This window comes from Rhineura floridana, chromosome 2 (genome assembly GCF_030035675.1).
Source record: "Rhineura floridana isolate rRhiFlo1 chromosome 2, rRhiFlo1.hap2, whole genome shotgun sequence".
Classification (NCBI taxonomy): Eukaryota; Metazoa; Chordata; class Lepidosauria; order Squamata; family Rhineuridae; genus Rhineura; species Rhineura floridana.
Window position 1 is genome coordinate 44,483,704 of NC_084481.1, and position 26,004 is coordinate 44,509,707.

The 26,004-nt window shown below is 41.0% G+C and overlaps 1 long non-coding RNA gene across 1 annotated transcript in view; it reads left to right on the forward strand.

The window, feature by feature from the left end:
- LOC133376413 (uncharacterized) overlaps positions 1 to 21,389 on the forward strand; it is a 52,566-nt gene extending 31,177 nt beyond the window's left edge. The window contains exons 3-5 of the long non-coding RNA XR_009760474.1: positions 15,626 to 15,792; positions 17,383 to 17,550; positions 19,083 to 21,389. This is a non-coding gene — a long non-coding RNA (uncharacterized LOC133376413). The remainder of the gene's footprint in view (positions 1 to 15,625; positions 15,793 to 17,382; positions 17,551 to 19,082) is intronic.
- Positions 21,390 to 26,004: the final 4,615 nt, after the last annotated feature.

Below are 26,004 nucleotides of genomic sequence, written 5' to 3' on the forward strand. Positions count from 1 at the left end.
GACTGATATTTGACTCCTGCCTATTCCACTGACGGATTTCCCGGCTCTGATGACCTCTGGACTGTTTTTAGACCTTGTGTTACTCTTTTACGCTTTTAACATGTTTTATGGACTTTTATAGGATTTTATGGCTTATGACCTTTTTTTTGAACCTGGACCAGCTTTTGGATTACCCCATTTTTTATTCTATTTCTTTATTTCTTTAATAAAGTTTTCCTTTTCTTGGGTATTTTTAGGGGTCCCTTAATTTTCTTGGTGTTATTTTGTAACCTTGTTGTATCTTTGAAATATATTTAGAAGGCATAAGTCAAGAAGTAGCTCACTTGCTTAAAATGTTATTAACCCTTTCTTCTTTTAATGCGTATATAGTGCAATGTCGATATATTGATGTAATTTTTTGATTGTTCCCTTATCCCTGGTTGCTGTGGCGATGACGTAGAACTATCCAGAGTTCTGACATCATCTTCCCGAAAAAAGGGCGTGTCATGAACCTGTAATGTTCATGAGTTATTAAAAAAATCTAATAGCAATACTTTGGCTCCAGCAAGGGACTCTGGGAGATGGTTACAGTTAGAAAAGACAAGCCTTTGCCAATTTGCAATTCTGAGTTTCACTTCCCAGCTGAAGATGGTTAGAGAAGTCTTAACAAGCTGCACCTGTTTATCTTTGCTGATTAGCAAGTGCCTGGTACCCAAGGTCATCCTTGGCCTGTACAGTTGGAAAACACAGTTGGGAGGGGGGCCCGCAAGGCGCGAAAATGTGAGAAACATCGAGAAGAACGTTACATCAGCCAATTCCTGATTGGTCAATTAATCTTGGACCGTTAGGATCCTTTTCCTTTAAGTATAGGGCTAGAGACCCATAGCCGTTGTTCTCTGTTCTCTGCCTATGCTGACTTGGCACCAGAGTTCCAAACCTTCTGCCTTATGGTTCCAGGAGTTGCTTATGGGAAGGTAACCTACGTCTGGTTCCATTGCTGTATGTTGAACATCCATCTCTCTTAGGAGGGGTGCCACACAACCAACTACCTCGTGTGTAAGTAGTTAGGTGAGTTTAGTTTGTTATTTTCTTGTTGTGTGTATGAATTCTCTTGTAAGAACCTAAACCCCTGTTTGGGTGTATGGTCTTAAAGGATTACTTGCTGCTATATGTTATGTGCACTTATATATCTTAATAAAGCTACTTCTATTTAACCTGGTGTGTTCATTGAGACAAAGGGTGGTTCTGGATTCAGTACCTTGACCAATCTCAGTCACTAACTACCAAAGAGGGTTAAGAAGTTAAAGGCTTGGATTTTAAGTGTTAAACCAGAGGTGCCTGGCAAGGAGTGTAACTGTGACTCTTGCCTTTTAGGACCTTGGTTTTATATATCTTCTGGGCTCAGAGATCCCCTGGCTCTGAGTGGACCAGTATACAGCGGTGGTGGCAGCCTACCTTCTACCTTGCAGGGTTGTTGTGAGCGTACACAGCCTTGGCAAGGGTGAAGTAATAGCTTTTTTTGGTTCCAGTCTCATTTCCCTAAGGGTGGGGGTCTGAGTCTGATGCATGAACCCAGTACCTTGGCGGTCCGGGGGTCATGACAATGCCTCCTTTAAATTTAAATTTAAAATTAAAATGTAACTTCTTTCATGCAGTGTTGACATTCCAGTTTAAGCACTCTTGCTTTGATATACTAATGCAGATTTGAAAGTGTTACAACTTTCCTTTTAATATGTTCAATGACAGTGATGTCAACTGTAATGAAGGGTCATGGACTCAAGCCTAGCATCCACTATTATTTGTGCCAAGTGCCTTTATTTCTAAATATATAATAGTGCTAAGTACTTAGAATGTTAGGCAAAAACAAGGGGGAAAGGAAGGGGAAAGCCCCCAAAGCACCTAAGGAAAACCCAGGAAGAACATCTGGACTAGATGTTTTTCAGACTACCTTTATTATGACTTTAAACACAGTGAACTTCCATTGGACTCAGCTGTGCACTATTAGCATCAGTAGGGAGTGGCTTTGATTGTACAGAACTGGTTCAGTACCCTTTTTCTCCACCTTCATCCTTATTATTTACCTCAGGTTTATGAGAGAGAATGTGTGGGAATGAAGTTTTATCCTCCATTTTACTCTCCATGGCTGGATAATTATTATCATCATTATTTTGCGGGGGAGAACATTGCTTTGCAATGTGCACCTATGCGTACTTGAAAACCCTTTCCCCAAATCTTCACTTTGGGGGGCGGGGAGAAATGTCTTTGATTTTGAGGAAAAATTTGATTGTGCTGGTAGCTATCTTCCATTTCTGGGGATGAAGTCTCTTCTTTACCCCTGTGGCAGTTGAGAGAGCATACCACACTACATCCCCAGAAATGGCTGGGGTTGTGTGACATGATGACCTCACCACCCAGGGCCCTTACAGTATACAATGGAGGAATGTGCTGAATACATGTTTCAGGCTACTTTCTTGGTGGGGGAGGTGGTGGGAGGCACTAGTGCCTCAGTCAGGGCCCGCCTGGCTGGAGGACACAGCCCTGCCCCTGTCTCTGAGTGAGAGGATAGTCCTCTGGAGATTCTCTATATCCTCAACCTTGGATCAGTCACAGACTACAAAATAGGTGAGGGCCCTTTAACCCACCAGTCCTTCCATGGAGGCAGAACCTACCGCACTGCCGGTCTGGTCAGCCTAGATAAGGCTTCATTAGCTCGTCTATGATAGCTGGTTTATAAGGGCCCCTTGGAGCTGTCTAAGGTCCTGTATGCTCTTTTCTTGACCTGGCCTTTTTATTTGCACTCTTGACTAGATACTGCCTACTTCCCCTGCAAGTCTCAAGCTCCCACAAAACTGGACAGGGAGGAAATGTCTATTGAGCTAGATGGACCTATAGTCTGACTCAGTAAAAGGCAATTTCCTACATTCCTATTGCTCTGTTGCCCAAAGTGACTTGATAGATGTCTCCAAGCCATTTTGTCCCAATGCACGTTAATTGAAAGAGTGATCTCTCAGTTAACTTGCATAGGAGAAAAGAAGAGGCTGAATCCCCAGAATGGGATGGGGAAAAAATTTCATCCCCTTGGCAAGGAACCTGAAGGTAACAGGGTCGTGGCTGAGGAGGAGTTGCATTCCACCCCTTTGTCATTCCTGGAGTTCCAACCTATTGTTTTCTCCTGTGAAAGTTAATATGCTCTCTCTCTCTCTCTCTCTCTCTCTCTCTCAACTTGCATTAAATGTCTGCAGAGATGTACATGTGAGTAAAAAAACCAGTAATCTCTCAAGCCCCACCCAAGCCCCACATTGTATGATAAAGAAAGGTGATACAGTACATGTGACTTAAGACTAGGGATGGGGGAGAATATCTGACAAAATTGAACCTGGTACTGGTTCCCGACTGAATTCGCTAGTTTGCTGTCCCTTTGGAGCAGCACCGATCTCTTGTGGTGGGCTGCAGCTGTAATTGGCACAGATTTTGCGGCAGTGACTGCAATCAGCAAAATAAAAAATTCTGAAATCCTCCCCCTATTTTACATATTTTTTGTAATTATTTTTCCCCTCTGCCAAAAAACACGTGGAACACTGTGATCATTCATGTAAATGATCTAAAAATTATGCAATGTTTTTCTCCACCACCAAAAATCTACATGGAATGCTGTCATTTACATAAGTATCTACAAAAACAATTACCTAATTTTTGCAACCCCCAACCCCCCCTGCAGATCAAATCCCCCCAAAACACGTGCAGCAGATCGAATTGACAAGCGCCAGAGAAAGTGAAAACAAAAAAAGGACAGACCAGTGAAGAAATGACGGACTATTAAAATGCATGTGGATTGGCACCATGCAGCAAACCCCATCCCTATTTAAGACCCTCCCAATTTCTATTGCATTTAGTGGCATGTAGTGCAGAATGATGTTATAAATAAGAGATACAGGATTTTATTCCATATAGTGCCCTATGAGCTGCAATTGCATTTGTGAAAAATGCCAGTATAGCGATGCCTCACAAATGAAAAGGGCTTCAATGTGGATTGTACCCAAAACACCAAATTCTTCTGAAGGAACTAGCAATGATAGGGTTAACTATTCTTGACAAACTCTGCTGAAAAATACTGGCATGAGACTTGCAGCAGCAGCAAGGAAATGTAAACATAAGCTGAAGATGATGAAAACTAATTAGCTAAGTCTTCTGGAATCAAATCTTAACATGATGTGATTATATATCAAGAGGAAAAACACAATGTTTAGACTACATGTAATTTCAGTAATATGGTAATGAAGCACAATGCATAATTTCTGACCCAACTAATCCCACAGGCTTTTGAAATTTCTGTTTTTGACAACAAATCATTGGTAGTGTTCCAGCAGTAGGTGACAATATTGTAATGGATACCAAGAGATCCGTTAAATATTGAAATGTGAATGAACATGTACAGCATTTGTTAAATAGAAAACAAAACCAATCCCATTTCTGCTTGTCTGGAGAAATTGCAAGCAGGCTCTTTTTAGTGCTGATACTTTAGCTCTGATTCCAGAAACCTTTCTAGAATAAAGGCTCCTGAATAAATCAAGATTTCCAGTATTACATCCATCATCAGTGTAACAGAAGCAGCATCAAACTCAAAGCGTTGAGTACACCAAGCTTTCATTTCTTTAGGATGTAATTAACATTTCTTTTGGTCACATAGAACACATGTGGGTAACCTTTGGCTATCCAGACGTTTTTGAACTGCAACTCCATCAGCCAATGGCCAGGGATGATGGGAGTTGTAGTTGAGCAACATCTGGAGGGCCAAAGGTTCCCCACTCCTGATATAGAAAATAAAATGATTTCAAATGCCATGGCATAAGGAGACATAGTTTTCTGGGAGTATGGCAAGGAAACTCAGTTTCTTCTCATCTTGAAATAAGGGCCATTGTGAGGGCATCAGTGAAATACTGAATAAACCTGAGACACATTCAAAGCATAAAAAATCTGCTCACACATTTCTTAGTATAGCTAAGTCCTACTAAAAGCAGAGGCTAATGCCCAGACTACTTCTCCCAGTGATGCACATGCAACCTCCTTGATAAAGTTTACTTAAAGAGAGAAGACCTTTCATAATACTACTAGGACCTAAGGTCATCCAATGAAGCTGAATCACAGAAGATTCAAGATAAGAGAAAGTGCTTTTTCATGTCCTGCAGAGTTAAACTAAGGAATTCACTTCCATAAAATGTGCTGAGGGCACAGCTTGGAAGGGTTAGGCTTTTTATATTGTTGAGATTTTAATGTTTTAATGTATTTGTATGTTTTTATTTTGTAGGTCGCCCAGAGTGGCTGGACAACCAGCCAGATGGGCGACTAATAAATCTAATAAATAAATAAATAAATAAATAAATAAATAAATGACGATTACTTTTTAAAAGTAATGAATTACAGTTACAATTACATGGCCCCCAAAAGTAGTAATTATTGTTGCAATTACAATTGCTCTGAAAGTAACTGATTACTTTGCTTTTCTCAAAAGTAATAACTACAATTACATTTCAGTTACTTTCTTTAAAAAAACGCCTACAAGGTGCTGGCCTTGGCTGCTGCACATCTAGGTAGCCTAAAACAACATTAAAAATAAACACACACATACAGAGGTAGTAGAATATTTCTTTTTATCTATAAGATAGCAATGGTGGTCTCTCCACTGGTAAGGGAGGTGGGGAGGCAGGCAGAGGCCACTACTCAGATCTTTGCACATCAAACCAAGTGCAACCCCCCCACTCAGCCAGCAAGCATAATCTCTTTCACTTAACCACCTCCTGGACACTGCCCTGCTACCAACTAAGGGACACTCACCCAAGCAAACATTTTCCCCTGAGATTCAAAAAAGTTAAAATACTGCAAATGTAGCACAGTAGCCAAAGAGGGTGGTGGAGGCCACTTTGTGTACCAAGTGCAAACACAGTATTCACACACACACACACACACACACACACACACACACACACACACACACACACACACACACGTAATCTTTCACCTCCACAGTTCTTTATCTCAATTCTGCTGTCGCCTCCTTCTCCTTTATCCATGTTCTTGCCCTCCAGCTCTTTTTTCCCTCCATTCCGTTTTTCACCATCCCCACCCATTTTTTAAACAATTGGTTTCCCCACTCCACCTCCTCCCTTGTTGCCTCCTACTCACCCACAGGGCATGAGGGAAGAGTGACGCTGCACAGAAGCCCAGTTTGAGGCACATGATTTTCATCCACAAATCAGAGGAGCAGAAGACTTCCCCTGCTCCCCCCCCAAGTAATGCCCAAAAGTAATGCTGGAAACGTTACAATTACTCCACAAAAGTAATAACATTACTCCTAGTTCTATTACAGCCAAAATGTAAAGGAATTACCCACTCGTTACTCAAAAAAAGTAATGAATTACAAGTAATTCGTTACTTCTAACGAATTACTTCCAAGCTCTGGCTGAGGGCCACCAACATGGATAGCTTTAAAAGAAGATTAGACAAATTCATGATGATATGGTCATGGTGGTTATATTCTGCCTCCAAGATGAAAGGGGATCACAAGTGGGAAAGCGGTATTATGCTCATGTCCTGCTTGTGGGCTTACCAGGGGAGCCACCAAGGGGAACAAGTTGCTGGACTACATAGGCCTCTGGTCTGAACCAGTAGAGCTCTTTTTATTCTTCAGACTGATAGCCCACATCCACACCATACATTTAAAGCACTATTATAACACATTAATAATCATGGCTTTGCCCCCAAAGAATCCTGGGAATTGTAGTTTGTTAAGGGTATTGAGAGTTGTTAGGAGACCCCTATTCCCCTCACAGAATTACAATTCCCAGAATTCCCTGGGAAAAGGGATTGACTGTTAAACTCATTGTGTTGGCTTATTTGATACTGTTGCAAAGCAAAATGAACTCATGCTTTAAAAGAATAGAATAAAGAACTTCAGATCTGAAAGGAACAAGAATAAAACAATGGTCTGAGTCCTAAGCATACTTAAATTGAAATAAGTCCCAGTGAATCCATGGGACATTTCTGAGTGAATAAGTTTAGGACTGGGTTGTAAATGTTAATTTAATGAAAATATCAATTAAAATGCCAATTACTTGTTCTATTCTTTGGCAGTATTCAAAGTTATATCTATTCAGTGCACAGATGAAAAAGCTTTTGACTGTGATTCCATCCTATTACAAACACAGGGCACAAAAAGCTATGAGCATGAGCACTAGATTTCATTCCCTACAAAGATCCAAACTGTTAAATTCTAGTTACAGAATGGTTAAGTGCTTCATGCAAATACCTTGCTGTTTCAAAAAGGCAGAGTTGCAGTGTTACCACTGAGAACATTGTCTATATATAGGATTTTTATTACACTTCATAAAATATGGAAGATTAAAATTGTGCTTTAAATGTAAGGTGTGGTTGTGGACTATTAGTTTGAAGATAAAAATAGCTAGATGGGAGAGAGTGGAAGTGTACCTTTGGAGGCAACATAATTTCCCCAGAAATAATAATTAAAAATAAAGCATAGGAACTCATATTCAGAATTTCACAATATATACCTCTCTCCAACATATATAAACCTACAGAGGAAATTATGAGCCATCTTTAATTATCCGAACTCACATGATGGAGCCAATTTGTACTGTGTTGCTCCAGAGAGTAGGGCCTGAACCAATTGGTTCAAATTATAAGAAAGAGGATTTTGATGAAACACGGGAAGCTGTGTTTTATTGAGTCAGACCATTGGCCCATCTAGTTCAGTACTGTCTACACTGACTGGCAGCAGCTCCAGAGTTTCAGACAGGGTTCCCACCCAGCCCTATCTGGAAATGCCAGGGATTGAACCTGGTACCTTCTGCATGCAAAACAGATGCCCTCCTACTGATCTACAGTCCTTCCCCTAAACATTAGGAAGAACTTACTGACAGTATGAGCCATTTGGCAGTTGCACACATTTTTAGGGAGTCTCCTTAATAGAAGTTTCTAAGCAGAGACTGGATGGTCATCTATCAGGGGTGCTGTAGTAGTGAATTTCCTATATTGGCAAGGAATTTGGACTAGATAACCTTTGATGTCCCTACCTTCCAACTCAAATATTCTATTACTTTACTATAAAGAAGAAATTAAAGATAAGATTCTGTGCTGAATTTCAACTTCTGCTACATGCACTACAATTTTATCACTGAAGTCAAATGCTCCCGAACTATTTTCCCCCCAACAAAACCTTTAAACTGATCATTATACCACTTCAACATTGACCTGTATGTTTTCCCTTGTCTTATTTGAGATAATATAAGTATGTCTCCTGAGTGGCTAAGGTTAATTTGTATGATAATGATTACCACAAAATAGGTATCAAAAGCAGACCCTACTGCATCTATAATTAATGGCTGTGTTGCAGGTTTTAACCTAAAGGTTAAAGAGTCTCATATGTTACCTTGCCCTATGTTTGGCAGGTTTGGAAGAAGATTTTTTTGCAAAACAAATACTTTCTTTAAATCTCTCATTGCTCTGATCTACCAAGTGGGATCTGTACTTGGAAGCAGGCTTCTATAGCCAGACCCTTCTTCTGGATTTGGAATTGTGCACACAAATGGCGGATGCTGCACATGTTGTCTGCATGGTTTGATCTCCATATCAGCACTTGGAGCTGTGTACACATGATTTCCATGATTAGATCTGGATAGTATGTGTGGACACTATCAGCTTTGACATCACTGATCCCCTATTAGAAAAGGAGAGTGGGGATTAAACCCAGGCAACTGGTGTTGCTACTAGCACTGTCCACAGAAAAACACCTGCACATCACCAACATGGACAATGTATAAAAATCCTGTAAAATGCCTGTAAGTGCAGCATGTGTACTCAGTGTCTGTAAAGAGGTGCAGTACATCTCTGTGCATACAACAACACCCCTTTTGAGGGTCCCTGTTAATGAGGGCTGGGCCATCCAGTGTCAAAGGTATAGGGAGAGATTTTGCTCACAACACAAAGCTGCCTTCAGGTATATAGTGTTTCCCAAGCAAGAGCAAATGGCAACTGTCCATTTAGATGGGAGAGAGTGAAAGTGTGCCTTTTGGAGACAACATTGAGGTGGGGGCTAAGCCTGTTTGATCCCAGCCACTGAAAATCAAGACTGCTCCTATTTATACAGCCCCACTTCTTCACTGCACAGTTCTATCTAATGATGAAGCTACACGTCATTTGATAATGATGCTTTTTAACAGTGTAGTAGCACTGGCTCCCATAGCATTAGCATCTCTGCAAATGTTGCTCTATAATATTATTTCTAGGAGTCGTAGGGAGATAGGTGCCCTCACATCATCACTTGGGGCAAACTTTGGCACCATTGCCTGGGACATTTCTGGCTCAGTTTTGAAAGCATGTAGCAGGAGCTGCACTTGGAGAGACTTTTATCTTTAAGGAAGTTATCAAGTTAAAGAAAATATTGTTGTATGCACCCCAATCTCTGAGCAGTGAGAGACTTCCAGGGGTTCCTGCACTTACCCAGGTTTTGGTTTCCTTGGAATGAAGGTCAACGGAGACTGTGGTGTCTTTAGGATATATGGTTTTATTTATACATACAGTATGTATAAATACAGTATGTATAAAGCTCTGCTCATGGCCGGAGTTCGATTCCAACGGAAGGAGGAAGTCGAAACTCCGGTAAAAGGGGTCGAGGTCCACTCAGCCTTCCATCCATCCGTGGTCTATAAAATGAGTACCCGGCATACCCTGGGGGGTAAAGAAAGGCCGGGGAAGGAACTGGCAATCCCACCCCATATATATGGTCTGCCTAGTAAATGTCGCAAGACTTTACCCTAAGAGTCGGAAACAACTCCCACTGTAAGTACAGGGACACCTTTACTTTATATATAACCTGAGCATAAGATGGAGGGGTTCTCAGCATTAACACCCCAACCATTAGGTTTCTAGGGGAGTCCCCAAAGCCATAGCTTAGGATTCAGCATACAGTGCCGTGCTAAAGACTAAGTAACACACACAAACTATATTCTGGCCCCAGGAACTGTCCTCCCAGAGTTCCTATAGCAACAGGGCTGTGCAGATATGTAGATTAGCCACTGAACAGGCCCATTAAGTCACAAAGAGACTAGCTTGGCCAGAACTATTAATTTATTAAAGGAACTGGTTTGATCAGTTCAGCATGTCTCTCTGCTACAACTCTATCTATACAGATTCAAAATTACAGGCTGAAGGGGACCCACAGACATAATCCAAACCAATGCCCAATCCTATAGCACAAGACAAGAAAATTGTTAAAAAGGCTTCAGACCACCTCATAGTATTGCACATTTACTGAGCAACCCCACTGCCACCATGCAGAGCACACAGGTGCAGAAAATACAGATGAGCTCATAATTCATCTCCATTTAAATTAAGAAAATCTTAATGTTCATTGAACCAAAGTCAGGCTCCTTATACACGTGAGATTATAAACATGCAAGGTTCGACCTACACACTGACTAATTTAGAATTTCAATGGCATCAGTAGATGACATCTTGTTGGATAAATATGTTCTTCCTTTTTTTCTTTAGCCAAAAGAACACATACCCTTGGATTTTAAATCAGTGTGAGCAGGCTATTGCAGAATAAACAAATATAGCAAGTGAAACAGAGCTTTCAGCAATGTGGAATAGTGTGGTGGGAAGCTTGGGCACTGAATTCTTGGTAATTGATTCTTGGGACTAGGGAGCTACAAGCATGTGCCTGCCTTCGTTTCTAAAATGTTTGAAGGATATAGTTCAGTAATCCAGACATATACTATCATCATTTCCATTATAACAACTGAATCTTGGATTTAAGATTTCTAATTTGAAAAATTCATTAGAAAAAGGTTCTAATTTTTTAAACTGGAAAAAATCCTCCAAAATTTCAGGAATGAACAAATAATTAAGTACTGTTATTTTCTTATAGCCCACTGTTCTACAGTTGTACCCAGAGTGGCTAACAAAAGAATATTTAAAATAATAAATAATATCATTAAAATATCAATTTAAAAGAAGAGCAGAAATTAAAAAGATAGTTCCGATTAAAAATTCAGAAATGTGGCAAGAGCAGCATCAAATTGATCAGCATTAAATGTAGGGGTGAGTACCAACCACAAGATTCAGTTTGGATCCAGATTCAGCAGTTTGGAAAGCAACCTACCTCAGTGTGAAACATATCAGAAGCAATCCAATTAGTCTTTGGAAATGAATCCACTCAGGGAAAAGGAAGCTTGGTGCCACCTCCATCCAACTATTATGAGGAATCAAGAACGACTATAATTTTTTTTATTTTGACAAAAGTGGATAGAATTTGCAGGCTTAGCAGCCCCTACAGAGTGGATAAAATCTGCTGAATTAGAGGCAAATAGGCCAAAAGGGCATGGGGTAGCCCTGCCTGAGGGGATAGATCCTGTCAGATTTCAGAAGGATTTCTGCAGCTCTGTGAAGAGCACAGAAAAATGGAGGGGGCTGACAAACCCATTGCAGTCCTTTCCTGCAGTTTACACACTGTTAAAAGTTCAAAAATGCTACTTTTTTGCAAGAAACTAAGTCTACTTTCTATGGTGTGGGAGCTCAGAACGGGCATATTGTACTATTTAAGTAAGAACTGTCATGCCTTAGCCTTGTTCCCAGTCAGTTGGTACAATAGTTAGGTGGTACCTTCATTCAACAGGAGAATCTTTGTGGACACATTATAGAAGTATAAAAAGTATCTTGTCCACAGTTGCATCAACATCCCATGGTGCAAGGGTGGCTAGATGGAGGACTAGCTATTACTGAGGACCATGGGGAGGCATACAGTGCCTCAGCAGTATGAACAAGGTGGTGAAGGCTGATGGCTTTGGACATCATCTGCTGCACTACCATTATGCTGCACTAGATAGTAAAGGATGCCCTAAGGCAGCCTTTCCCAACCAGTGTGCCTCCAGATGTTGTTGGACAGCATTGCCAATGGCTGAGGCTGATGGGAGTTGTGGTCCAACAACATCTGGAGGCACACCAGTTCGGAAAGGCTGCCCTAAGGTATGGATGGGAAACCTTTTTCTGCCTGAAGGCCACATTCCTTCCAGGGCCATATGCCTATGTTGGGTAGGGCCAGAAAGAAAAGGCAACACAGGCAGTCAGAGGCAAAAGTGGGTGGAGCAAAATATGTAACTCTTACCTTTGTACAGTAGGCCGAATTCCAGCCATGCAAAAGCCAGAGGTTTCTATGCACCACTCTTCATCTCTTTATCCAGAAAACCAAGAGGGATTATCACCGTTCAAGAACACATTCTGTCCAGGCAAAAGAACTCAAGGACATGTAGGTGATGTCAGGAGTGTCCTAGGGAGGTTGCATGACCTGGGCAGAGCTTGGAAAATTTACTTTTTTGAACTACAATTCCCATCAGCTCAGCCCCAGCCAGCATGGCCACTGGATTGGGCTGATGGGAGTTTGTAGTTCAAAAAAGTAACTTTTCCAAGCTCTGGACCTGGGCAACTCCCAGAGGCCAGATAGAGAGGGCTAAATACAGCCTTCCAGGCCTGAAGTACCTTAAGCTGTGGTGGGGAGAACTTGCAAAAGAGCATAAAGCATATGAGACAAGGGTATTTATCTACTTCAACATCCTTCCTCCAAAAGCAATAGGATTGGAGACTCCAGGTAAAATCACTCCCTCTTCTTACAAGTTTGACTTGTCAGTCACAACCTGTTGGTCACAACGCAGCCTGTCCTTCCCCCCCATCCGTAGTGCCTCTGGGGTTTGCTCTCCCTTCCTTTCTCATACCACCCTGCCATTTTCCTTGTATGGTAAGCATAGAAAGAGTAGTTCCACTTTTCACAGACACTTGCCTGCAGTGTATGCGTATGAGGGGAGGCTGTGTCCAAGACACCAAAGTGCCACAAGGTGCTTCGGTGGCAAGTTGCCACTTTGACTTGGGGCACCTTGTATCCCTCTTCACACCAAAGGAACCCAGAAATCCTCTGAGACACCCTGCTTCAGCTCAGGCTTTGGGCTTCATCCAAAGCTGCTGCACATGCCTAATTAAAAGCCTTTTTGGAAAAGATGATACTAACATAACACTACAATCCTGATGTAGAAATACAGCCACTCTTGCAGAAACGGTGTCAAGCAGGTATTATGCCATTCTCGGGTACTCTCAGGTGTTTTATGTTTATGACATGGTCTTCTAGTTGCTTGAGGGCCTTCCCAGGTTTTTTTTCTTATTCCTCCCCCACAACTTCTCCTTTTTTCTGAGCATTTCACTAATCTGGCTCTGCTGTTTTACTGCTAGGTCTTCCCTAGTCTCAGACTCATCTTGTCAGCCAACAGCTGGCAACCACATGGCATCAGCAGGTGGGTCCTGTTTTCAGATGCTCCTGACCAGACCCTAACTGTCATCCCTGCCCATAGTTTAAGGTCACATTTATAGGAAAAATACAGAGAGAGAGAGAGAGAGATTTTCTTCTTTTTGCAGATCTGAAACGGAACCCCTTCAAGTGAAGAGACAGCATGTTTTCAGAGACACTAGGTTTGCTGAAACCAATTATCAAAGGCACTCTGTTTTCAAGAGTACCTAAGTGTTTTCAGTGAATAAGGGGCCCTTTTATCTCTCAAGGAGTTAAATAAATAAATAAATGCAACACTTCTGAGAGCAATTGTTTGGGGTTTTTCTTCTTTTATGGCTGCCTGTTGCTCTCATAAGAAACTTCCTGCTGATTTGACTTCTTGTTCTGCTGTGAGACAGATGCCAAGATTTACATGATTGCCAGGAGGAACAACTGGATTGAGCATAAGGAAGAATAATAGCTTTTCCCCTAGGGAGAGAATAAAAGCAGAGGGGAGAGAGAGGTAGCTAAACTATATACTATCTTCCTATTCAATTATTTTATTCAGCCTCTGTTTTGGATTCTACTACATATAACAAAAAAAAGAATTTGCTGGCCTGGAACAGAAGGCTGAGATTAACAAGGGAACAATTTCAGCAGAAATCCATCTTTTAAAAGTTGCTGCTCCATTCTGCAAGTATTTGGCTTTTAAGCTGACCAGGTTGTAATGCATAGTATATGTGAAGTCTCCCATTAAAATATTGTTTTTGGGGGTAGGGATAGTAGCAGAGGGGATAAATGACACAAATATAATGGATGACCTGGTGTCCACATCACTGCTGCCTGTCTGATTTTTTCATGTTTTCTTCATTATTATTTTTTGAAAGTGTGCTCAAATGCTAGCGTTTTTGTATGTTTAACTGTTTAAACCATTTCAAAGATGCAAATAAATGTTTCCAGTGTAGTAGAGTGCTGTGGTATGTGAATTTGTGTTCAGTGCAAAAGCTCTATCCAACGAAATAATGGGCAACTAAGTGATCCTCTACTGCTGGCTACATAGGGCTCTGTGGAGCTGCATATGGGAAGTGTCATCTTGTATCAAGAAGCTGTGAATTTCTATTTAATTATTCAACCGAATATGTATTCTCATAGCTCAGTCAGAGACAAAGGACCATATATATGAATTAGTAGCGTCAGAAATGGTAGGTTAAAGGACAAAGATGTTGCACAAAAGCAGTGTCCAGGAAGCTGCTTCTGTTGCAGCTATAGATAAAGGGATGTGTTGACCTCATCTAGACTTCTGTAGTTAATCATATAAGGTCTTTAAATGCTGAAGTGCAAGAATTATTTTTGGAGTACAATATGATACATCATGCTGTAGCATTCACAGATTCAGAGGATTGGCGATGGCTGACAAGCAGCTTTGGTGATGCTTGCCATCTAGTGGATGCTGTTCATACACACACATTATGAAAATAGATTCACATTTTATATATAAATGACAGGTTAACAGTAAATAATAATGGGTTGCTGTCCAGAAGACTAGACAAACCCAAAGTTGATTGTTTAAGTCCAGTTATGATGAATATTAGATTTAAAAAATAGATACTGTGATCCCAGAAATCGCTATACTAGTGCCTAGTACATAATTTCACCTAGTTAAAATGAACTGGCCTGACTGGCTTGCCTAATCTTTGCTTCATGATTGGATTGTTGCCCATTATCTCATACAGATATTAAGAGAAAGGATGAAAATATGAGTTATATTCACTCTCATGTTAAGTTTAATATAGTTAACCTTTCATCTTTGCCTTTTTCACCCTGTCCTCTTCAACCTGTTGTTTCTTCTTAGCTCAGTATTTTCTAAACAGTATGGTTAGATGTTTGCTCATCTTCATTTCACCTGTTTTATTCCTGTCTATGGAAGAGTCAAGAAAGACTTTAAGGGGCTTAAAAAGAAGGAACTTGGTTAAGCTAGTATTATTAATATTACTTGCTAACCAGGAGTGTAGGGGGACAATTTTCATGTGGGGAGGCAGAATGGTTGGGGCACTGGTCACTATAAAAGAGGTTTCTGGGGGGGTAAGTTAGGTAATGTCAGGTAATGACAAGAAACAAAACCCCAATTTATGCATTTTAATTAGGAACTGACTTGTGAAGTTTACAAAAAAGCAAATAAATTTAAATACAATATTTTCCACATGCAAAATAGTTGTGTAAACTAAATAATAGTGATTAGGAAGTAAATGTATATCATGCAAGTCATCCTACCATAGTGATCTGAACTGTTAATAAAGTTCATGCTCCGTGATTTCTCTGCAGACTTGCAGAGGAATTGTTCACTTGAAATTCCTTCAAATATGTTACTTTCAAAAGCCAAGATTACTAAGTGTTTTCCCTGCTGATGAACCATTGAACACCTGTATGGCGTCAACCCAGGTGTCAAAGTTGAGAATGATTTTTCACACGCAGCTGCAAATGCATCAAAGGTGAGTACTGGAGCATACAAAGTATACATGTGTGGATAGGCTTCTTTGTACAGGTACAATGTGTTAGTAAGCTTGTGAACTGTGAGTTCAGCTCTCCTGAGGCAGCTTCCTCCCAGAACTAACTACCCTGGTCTCTGTTGCCACAGTTGGGTGAAGATCTAAAACTGTTGCAACTAAGGCTCTAGCCACAATTAGAGTTGCTGGTCACAAGCATCCCAAACCCTGAGATTTCAGTGGTGGGCCCTAATTATGTCATGGGGTGGGCCCCAGTGATGTAATTAAGCATGATACATTAAGCATCAACCAAAGTTGCTTGGAGCATAGCACTAAAAAAAAAAAGCAGTATACAAATGTTGTAAATAAAATACATAAATAAATTTTGGAGTAACTGTGAGCCTTTGGTCTCTTTCCTCTTTTTTACCTAGTCAGGCCATTTGGTACCATCTAGCTCAGTACATGGACTAGCATTGGCTCTCTAGGATTCCAGACAATAATCTCTTCCAGAGATTGAATTTTGGACCTTTGCATGCAAAGCACATGCCCTACCACTGAGCTACAACCCTGTTTTAGAAAGTATATCTTAAAATTGTTCTTTTCAATTCACTAATGAATGCACAGCATACTAGGGCAGATCAACACCATGCATTTGAAGCACATGAATCCCACTATAGAATCCTGGAAACTGTAGTTTGTTAAGGGTGATGGGAACTATAACTGTGAGAGGGAAACTACACTTCCCAGGATTCTTTGGGGGAAATCATGTGCTCTAAATGTGAGCGATGTGCTTTAAATGCATTGTGTGGATCTGCATTACCTCATAAACTTTGTCTACGTATTCTCTCCTAAAACTGTGTGTCATTGATCACAGTGTAAATCCCTCTTTGGTACAAAAGGAAAAGGTTTCTTTAACAAAAGATGCTGAAATTCCCCTCCCAGAAACAGTTGAAACCAGGAAGACTCCAGTCTTTGAGCAAAGTCCTATTAATGTCCTGAAAGAGGAGCATACCAAAACGCCTTCTGAAAGTGCAGGCCCTCGTTTAAATGCTTCAGATTTGCTTGAAAACACACAAGATGTGCCCACTTCCATGGAAAGAAATACTGATTTGAATGCTTCCCTTGGGTCTACTACACCACAGTCTCTTCCTAATGAACATTTTTTTCCTAATGAACAATCTCTTGCTTGCAAACAGCCGTTGGATCAAAACAAAACTCAAAGCATGGGGCTTCTAGCTTCAGGAAGAGTCTATCCGGAGTTTGAATTTACTTTGAAAATTATTGCAATTTGGCTTCCAAAACAGCAGCTGGTTTCTGATGCTATCTGCATGGGAATGGATTGATTGCAAAGCCCTGGTTCCAACAGGGAACAGTTTTCTCCATTGTCACTCCATTGTGTGTGCAAATTCTAGCATTGATGAAATGTGTTATTGCATACAGTCCCTGGCAGTCTGAGTAACAGGGAACCCAGAGCAATTGCTCTGCAAACAGGGTGTTCACCAGTGACACTCCCTGCCATGGTAGAAATGGAAGCACAATTGTATTTGGAATGTTATATGCTGGTGCTACTAACCGTGTTTTGTTTTGCATCTGTAGCAAGAGAAATCCAAAAGAGGAAGTTCCCACATGTATCAGAATTAAGCACAAAATTAAGGAAAAGAATTTCTAGCTCAGATTCAAATGCATTACACAAAAATGATTTGGACACAAAAGCAGCAAAGGATCCTGTAAGCAGTTCTCAGTCTAAGAAATGGGAAGATGCAGGTAAGCCAACAAATCCCAATGGTTACAGACATTGGATGACCTATGGTAAGAAACAGGGAAAGTGCATTCAGGTAGTGGACAAAGACATGAGGGTAAGACTTACAGAGACATCAACAAAGATGCCTGCAATACTAAATATTTTCTTTGTGCCCCACTGAAGGTACAACTTTTTGTAACCAAGGAGTGGAAGGACAATCCTCCTGATGTACTTTCTCCCTCCGGGTTTAGTTGTTTGCATGCATTCCAAATTCAGGATTTCATTGCCCAAGATGTAATATGGTATCCTTCAAGGACTGACACTTCAGTCTATTATTAAAGAATGTCTATGGCTACCAACGTGCCGTAAAGAGTTGTTGTTTGACCCGTGCTTCTTTATTTTTCATCAAGTAAATTTGGCACTGCTTAAATGGTGCCATAAGCAAGCTTTCTTTTCCCCTTTTGTTAATACAAAGGAAAGGTTTGCCTAGTTTGTCTAAAAAAGTGATTAGTGGAGAAAGGATGTGAGGATGTGGTAAGGGATTGCAGAAGCATTCATGGAAGTGTTTTAAGGTTCCCTATAGCAGGTAAAAGCATAGTAACATCACTTTTGATAAAGGATGGTATGGTGAAGGAACCCCAGTTCCCATTGAAAGGGGTAGTTTGAAGATTGAGGCATACAGGATGTAGACAGACGGTATGAGATACTTAGAAAAAAGAGTTAAAAGAATAAAGAGTCAGTTACTATTTGTGGTGGTTAAGGAATGTCTTGGGGGCAAATTAATTGATTAAGGTATTGAGAAAAGGAAAATGTAAAGTCATCATATAGGCCAGAGATCCTGTGGATCTAGATGTTAAGCAAAAGGGAACATGAGGGTTTTACCTCCCCCCCCCTTCCTTTGCTGGTCAGGGAAACAAGCACAGTCTAAAAGCACTGTGAGAAATTCTGCTTTCAACTTGTGGGAAGGGAGTTCTATCTTCACTGTGATTGAAACACTGAAGGCCACACTGTACTCCATAACAAGCTTGAAAAAGTAACACACACCCCTTCTTCCTTTGTCCCACTTTGAAGAAAAAAATGGAAAAAGCTTTTTGAATTTAATCTGTGAAACACCTCATAGCCAAATTATCACTTAGAGCACCCAGTATCTGTGGACTTTGATGTCCACAATTGAACCAGTTTCTGATGGCAATTAAGTCAGGCAATAACACCATAATCAAAGAATTCCATGACTACTTTTCATGTGCATCACTCGCACATGGCAAGCGGCTATGGAATACCAAAAGGTTGTGTTGTATCATTATGTGTCTGTCTGAAAGCTTTTAATTCTATAATGGGCCTAAGTACACCAATAATGGGCCTAAGTGCAGAGCAGCCATTGGTTGCTCCAATTTTAGCTTTGTATTGTTCCACCCCTCTTCAAAAGTCTCACCTCTGGCCATGAAAATATTTTATTTTTATGTTTTCTTTCCTGCAGTAAATAATGTATTTTTATGTTTTTCTAAGGAAGCATTTTTTTCAAAGAATTTTTTTTTCTTTTTTGTGTTTCCCACAGAATACTTTTATTATTTTGATGGATTCTAATAGATCACTGGCATGAAGCCAATACCAAAGTTTTGCTTAACATGAATTGCTCCAGAACCAGGACATAGATATGGAGCTGGCATGCCGTTTTTCTGTGTTGCTACAATAACAGTGAAGAGGCCTGCTTCATTCTCTCCCAACTACAGCAGGTGACAAGTCTACTTTGGTCATCATCCTGCAGTGGACACCAGTATTTCTTTTGGCAAGATGTCTCAAGGCAAAGATATGGTACAAACTTGCAACTTTTTACCACAGTCACTTGGGGGGAGGGGGTTGATTCTTCTCATTATTGAAGTTTTTCTGGCTAGCATCAACAAACCATAGACAGTTCAATTCAGCATCCACTGAACATAACCATCCGGTCTCCTGAGGATGATCCCTTTATAAACCACCCTGCAGTATGTTTCAAGATCACAAAAAAAAATTTTATTCCACAATTGGTGGATATTCATTGTATTATTGAATTTGATTGAATACTCATGCATTGTACTTTAAGGATTTGATTATCTAACCATTGCTATCTTTCATTACATAAACCAAGTGTTATAGAATGGGATTTTGCTTTTCAAATCCCAAGAAAAGTGATGTTCTTTGGTTTTCTTAACAAAGTCTTAAAGAACAGTTTTGCATTGGTCTATGTGGGTAAAGAATGTTTGTATATGACAACCAGTTGCAATATAAGCTTGTCAATATAAGCTTGTCAATGTGTGTGTCAGCATGTGCTTTGTCAATGGGAGCAAATGGCATGATTGCTTTTCCTAGCTGAAGTTTTTGCAATGTTTCAGCTATTTGTTTTAAGATGTGATATTAACATTGCATGAAATCTTGAACCTATTGCATTGCCATATAGACTCTAGATTTCACACCCTAGATTTCAGAAACACTTAGAAATAGTTAAGCAAATAGGAGAAAAAGTCACATAGCAGGTAAAGTATAAATACCACAATATCAGCAATATTGCAGCTAAGATTAGAAATATAGGCACAAAATTGTGGGACCTCTACTCAGCTGGAGTGAAAATGCCATGGGAGTTCTCTCAACTATAACCCATCCCATTGTGATATTTCTGATATTTCGCATTGGCTGTTATCATTACGATTGCCATGGTAAGGTGGATGGATAAAGTCCCAAATGAAACAGTTACATAAGATGGAAGAAAGCATAAGGGTCCAGTGCAGAACGCAGTGACATAAGATGTGAAAAACATCTGTATAAGTATATCCAAATGTTTTTCAATGGGGGGAGTTGTTACTTGTGCTTGGGCTAACCCCCACTTTGGTTCATTTGGAGTCGAAGGGGTGGCAAGGCCCTGGAGTATTCTGGACTAAAATTCCCACCCTACGACCCCTGTTTTCTGACTCCTTGTGCCCTCTTAAGTACTGTGAAATGAGGACAAGAAGCAAGGACCATCTTTTGGCACTTTTGGAGGAATGTAAAGACCCTGAATTAAATGTTATCTCATTTCTTGGCTCAAGCTCAGCAGAACGATCCCTTTGTTTAAAGAAAGCATTAGAAAGTAGCCTGAGTTTCTCTGTCAGCAAGAAACACACACATCATCAGGTCACCTCATACACAGACCCTTCCTTTTCATGTTGATTTATAAGAGGTAAAGTGCATTTAAGAGCAGTTTCTGAGATCCAAGGGGGCAATCTGAGCTCCAACATGTGTAACTATGCTCTTAAGGAATGCAATGCAGGACTGAAGGCCACAGACCGGGAAGGGAGTCTGTGTCTCGGTGCAAACTTTGAGGCAAAGAGATTCCTTCCTGCTTTTTGGTCAGAGCTCCTTCACATCACTTCAGCTGTATTCCACTGCCCACTCCTGGGCCTAGGATAGGTAATCTCTCTTACTTGTCACTCCTTATAGGGATCTTTTATTTCTTTAGTGTAGAGTTATGAATGGGTTAGTGTATTAATGATTAATGCTGCAACACACCCAGTAAGTTTGTAATGCTATTCTTCTCTTTTCTGTTAATACAAGAAGACTTTGCTTTAGTCTGGTTTGGACCTGCATTTCTTGGGTTATAAACATACTGTTTAGGCACCTTTCAGGGCTATGGACTGCCTTCAAGTCGATCCCGACTTATGGCAACCCTATGAAAGGCCAGCTCCAAAGGCGGTTAGGTGGGACCCTGGCTGAGGGCCCCTGAGGCTATAAGGGCCCCTGAGGGCCCCCCACGCCCCTTCTGCGATCCACGGAGCTTCCGAGCCACCCACTATTCCCTCACTCCACCTACCTTTTTCTGCTGACTTCTTTTGCAGCTGTATGCAGTGCATGCACAGTGCTACCATTAACCAAGATGGCGGATGACCTTTCCCTAAGGTGCTGATGTCCCTGCCGCCATCTTGGTTGATAGCAGAGATGCGCGTGCATAGTATGTATGAGTGCCATCAACCAAGATGGCGGCAGAGGCTTCAGCCCCTTAGGAAAACCTTGACCACCATCTTGGTTAATGGTAGTGCTGTGCGCACAGCCCACACAGCCGCAAAAGACAGGAGACAGGTGGGGTGCGCATGTGGCTGCACATGCAAGTGTGCATGCATGCACACATGTGCACGCACATGCCAGGGCCCCAGCATGCCCTGACCCTATGAATAGGGTTTTCATGGTAAGCAGTATTCAGGGGTGGTTTACCATTGCCTTGCTCTGAGGCTGAGAGGCAGTGACTGGCTCAAGGTCACGCAGTGAGCTTCATGGCTGTGTAGGCCTTCGAACCCTGGTCTCCCAGGACAACCACGCCTTGTTTTATCCCTAGCAAAAGATCCCCCTTCTCTCAAGGAGGTTTGTTTAATGGGATATGTGGGTGGCAGGTTCACACATTCAGATTCCCAACAGATACATGTCTTAACACCAGCACGGCAGTTCAGGAAATCAGGGTGAAGGGTCTGGGCAATAGTATGGCACTCATACTCTGAATGATCCATAAAGAATGGGACCTGCCCCACTAATGTGCACTGAAGGGAAGGGATCTCTATAGGGACTTCTAAGCTATGTGTAAAGTGCCTACATATGCTTGCTGTGGGTCTTGGGACTGATATACCAGGAACAGTACAAGCTATTGATGGATAAAAGTGGTTTAATCAACCCTGTAGCCAGCCTCCCTTGTTCAGCCAATCCCCCTCCCCTTACTGGTGGAGAGGATGTGATGTGAGGGCCAGGCCCCTCATTCCTACATGAAGAGAATGTGTTAACTTACATGAATGATCTGTTGAATTGTCTCATCCTTCCCCAGGAACGCCAGACTCAAAAGTTGGACTTTGTTTATAGCTACAGTCCCCTTTCACCTGTGGTCTGTCCCTGTGTTCTAATTCTTCATGAAATGAACTACTTTGGAAATGACAGTGAGAGTGAGCTCCTGAGCTTGGCTTTGATGCTGGCTTAGGTATCTGTTTTAGATTCCACCTGATAAACAAACTTGTCCATACCACATGTTTAGGGAAGGGTAGAGAGAAAATAAATACTTCAGGGTGTGTTTACTAAAGCCTCCTTGAGGGCCTCTCCTCTTATTTCTGACTTTTAGAATTTCCTTCCTATTGGACAATCAAGGGAAAATGTTTTAATTGGTTGCTCTATAAAAGACGAATGAAGCAATTGGCAAATAATTGTGGAAAGCAATTGGAATCTTTTTAAACTGGTTTGATTGGATTGATTTTTCTGCCCAGAAACCCTGAGAAGGCCATATGGTGAGTAGCATACATTGGGAAAATCAGAAATTAGGTCTGAGTTACAGCCTATGTGGCCAGCCAGCTAGCTGTGCACAGCAGTGTTTCTATTCCCCCAGGACTGTTTTGATCTTTTGCCATAAAGTACTCTAGAAAAAGAAGAAAAAACAGCCACTATGATTGTGAGTATATAAAAGAGTAAACAATAACTTAGGGTAGATTTCCCCCCTGATCATTTTAAGTTATCTCTTTGTTTCACTCTTTAGCAGAGCTTGGAAAAGTTACTTTTTTGAACTACAACTCCCATCAGCCCTAGGCAACATGGCCACTGGATTAGGCTGATGGGAGCTGTAGTTCAAAAAGGTAACTTTTCCAAGCTCTGCTCTTTAGCAATAAGCACCCGATCCAGCTCTACACATCACAATAACTGCAGAATAACAAACCTTTACTTCTTAGTGCAGGCAAACATGCTCCTTTATTGCTGACTGGGTAGAGAACACAACTGAAACTGAAAAGCAGAGCAAAGGAAAGTCCAAGCGGTAGAGTCTAGACTATAATACAAAGTTCTAATATTTAACTCTTCAAGGATCATATTACTATACAGGCTATTTTTTTTTTGGATCACTTAAGTAATTATAAGGTGATTGCAATTATGAAAAATCCACCTTCAGTCAGGGAAAGCCTTGTGTAAGCAGACTTTTCCAGAGGAGGCTTTTGTTTTGCACTTTGGCCATTACACTGGGTTAACCTTCTGCTTTTTAAGCATATAGTGTAATTGGTAAAGGTCATGACCCTAGTCTTCATTTTGGTGGTAGGAAACACAAATCCATCTTTTGTCCTTCTGGAAGATTAAATATACTCAATGAAAAATATATTGCTTTGGTAATATATAATCCCCAGTTAATTTTTGCTATCTGTATTGCAAAGACTTAGAGTAGCTTTTTAACCTGTTTGAATTACAACCGAGAAGATAAATACAGGGAACTGGTGGAAAACAGCATGTTAAATAACTTTTGCTACTGACAGTTTAATTATGTTTGTGTGGTCTGCAGTTGCCAAATACTGCTGGTGGAATGAAAATCTGTACGACTTACTCACTGCAGTGTTGAATTGTTCTATTTCCTTTTCTTTTTATTTCTTGCTGTGTGATGGCTAACATTCATTTTAGTATATGGAAAGAATCCAGAATGAGGATCACAGGCAAGGTAGGACACTGTAGGAAAAATAATCAATAAGAAAACTATTATTCATAGCCCCCTACATTATCACTTTGCTCTTTCTCTCATACTGCAAAACAAACAAATTATTGACCTGATAAAATGATCATAACTTTAGTGTCATACCCAGGGATGTAGTCATCCAGGGTCATGGGGGGTGTCTTAAACCCCTTACTTTTTTGGGAGCCAGGTCCTAGCAGAGTCCCTACATCTCCAGCATCCTACAAGCCAATCAACAAGGGGAGTTGTTGGCCACTGAGAAGTCTTCTAACATGCTTCCTTGCCTTTCCTGCTGATTGCCAGTCAGAGTGAAAGGAGGTGAGTCATTCACTGAAAAGACTCTTCTCAGTAGCTAACACTCTTCTCTTTCATGCTGATGCCTAGGGGCATCTGTTGTTGTGGAATAAGGCATTAACAAGGATCTCATTCTCAACCTAGCAGCAAAACAAAAGGCGAGAGGGCAGTAGTGTAATGGTAATTTCAGAAATGCAGGGCCCCTTCGTGATAGTCACAGCCATGTCCAATTCTAAGATTATAGAATAATCTGGCCAGGCTTGAATACTGTTTTCTGCTTCTATACCATTTGACTCTCCTTTCTCACTGTCAGAGATATTGCTTGAATTATGAATTCAGTGTCTACACATTTATCTCCTGCTGCCTCCAAACTGCTTAATGATGTAGATGGGATGCTGTCATGAGAATTCACTGTCCTTCTGCAATTACAGAACTCTCACTCTCCACAACTTGTCTTGGCTTTTTGAAGTAGAAACAAATAAATCCTTGCTTGCAACTGCCACTCATTTGAGCCTGCATAACTGACTCAGAAAGTCCTACAGCTATAAAGAAAAACATGAACTTTTAAAAAACTGCTGGGTGCATCCACCTACCCCACCCCAAGTCTCTTACTTTGGGGTTTTTATTGCTGCTGGGTTAAGATAAAGCCTTTCCCCCCTAAACATTGGAATTCATACATTTTAAGCAGACCAGGCACTCATTTTGCATAGGAAGTTTTAACCTTTTGAACTTTGCCACCTAGAAGGTAGGAAGGGATTTTTCCACCCCCTTCTCCTACCTTTCTGTATCACCCACTCTTCCTTCCATGCATACCTAGAATGTTAGTAAAAGAGAGGGGTTTTAGCCCATTCAGGCTGTTTTTTATCACAATCATCATCATTATTATGCTGTAAATAGGGTTGCCAGGTCAGAAGCATCCCAAACCCTGATATTTCAGGGATGGGCCCTAATGATGTCATTAAGCATGATACATTAAGCATCAACCACAGTTGCTTGGAGCATACCACTCAAACAAAAAAAAATTATCTGACTGGAAATCAAGGTAGAAATCTTAGCTAAATGAGGGTGTTTCCAGGTCCAGCTGAAGTGACAGGATCATTCCTTCTCACCAGCCTGGGTAAGAAACATTTAATGTAGCCTACTTGCTTCTGCCAAGAAGAAGCATTTAAGTGCCCTCAAGCCAGGCCAGTCACCAGAAGGCCGTTGTAGGAGAAAGCCTAGTGTTGTGATGTTAGATGGGAGCACTCAGGAGTAAAGATGGATGCCCCTGAAGGCTGCAATTCTAAACACACTTACTAAGGGACTAAGCCACATACAATTCAACAAGACTTACTTCTGAGTAGATATAGTTTGGATTGTGCTGTTGGTAAACCTTGACTAGGGATCCTCTGCAAAGACATCCATATCCCTGAGGAGGATGGAGACAAAACTAGAATTTGCTAGCTCTGCCTGTCATTGTATTTGGCAACACCTACTGTTAGCTTTCTGCATTTTGCCCTACCAAGTCCCCATGTACACCAGCTGTAGTGATTGTAGTAATCTAGAGACATTTCCTTAGAAGAAACATTGGGATGAGAGTTTAGAGATGATCCCTGAAGAATGGGGTGAGGGGGTGGAGTCTTGCTGACTGAAGGAGCTCCAAGAGAAATGCAGTGTTGTTGTAAGTACTACTTAATAAAACTACTTTGTTAACTGTTGGCTCCATATATTGAACCCAAAC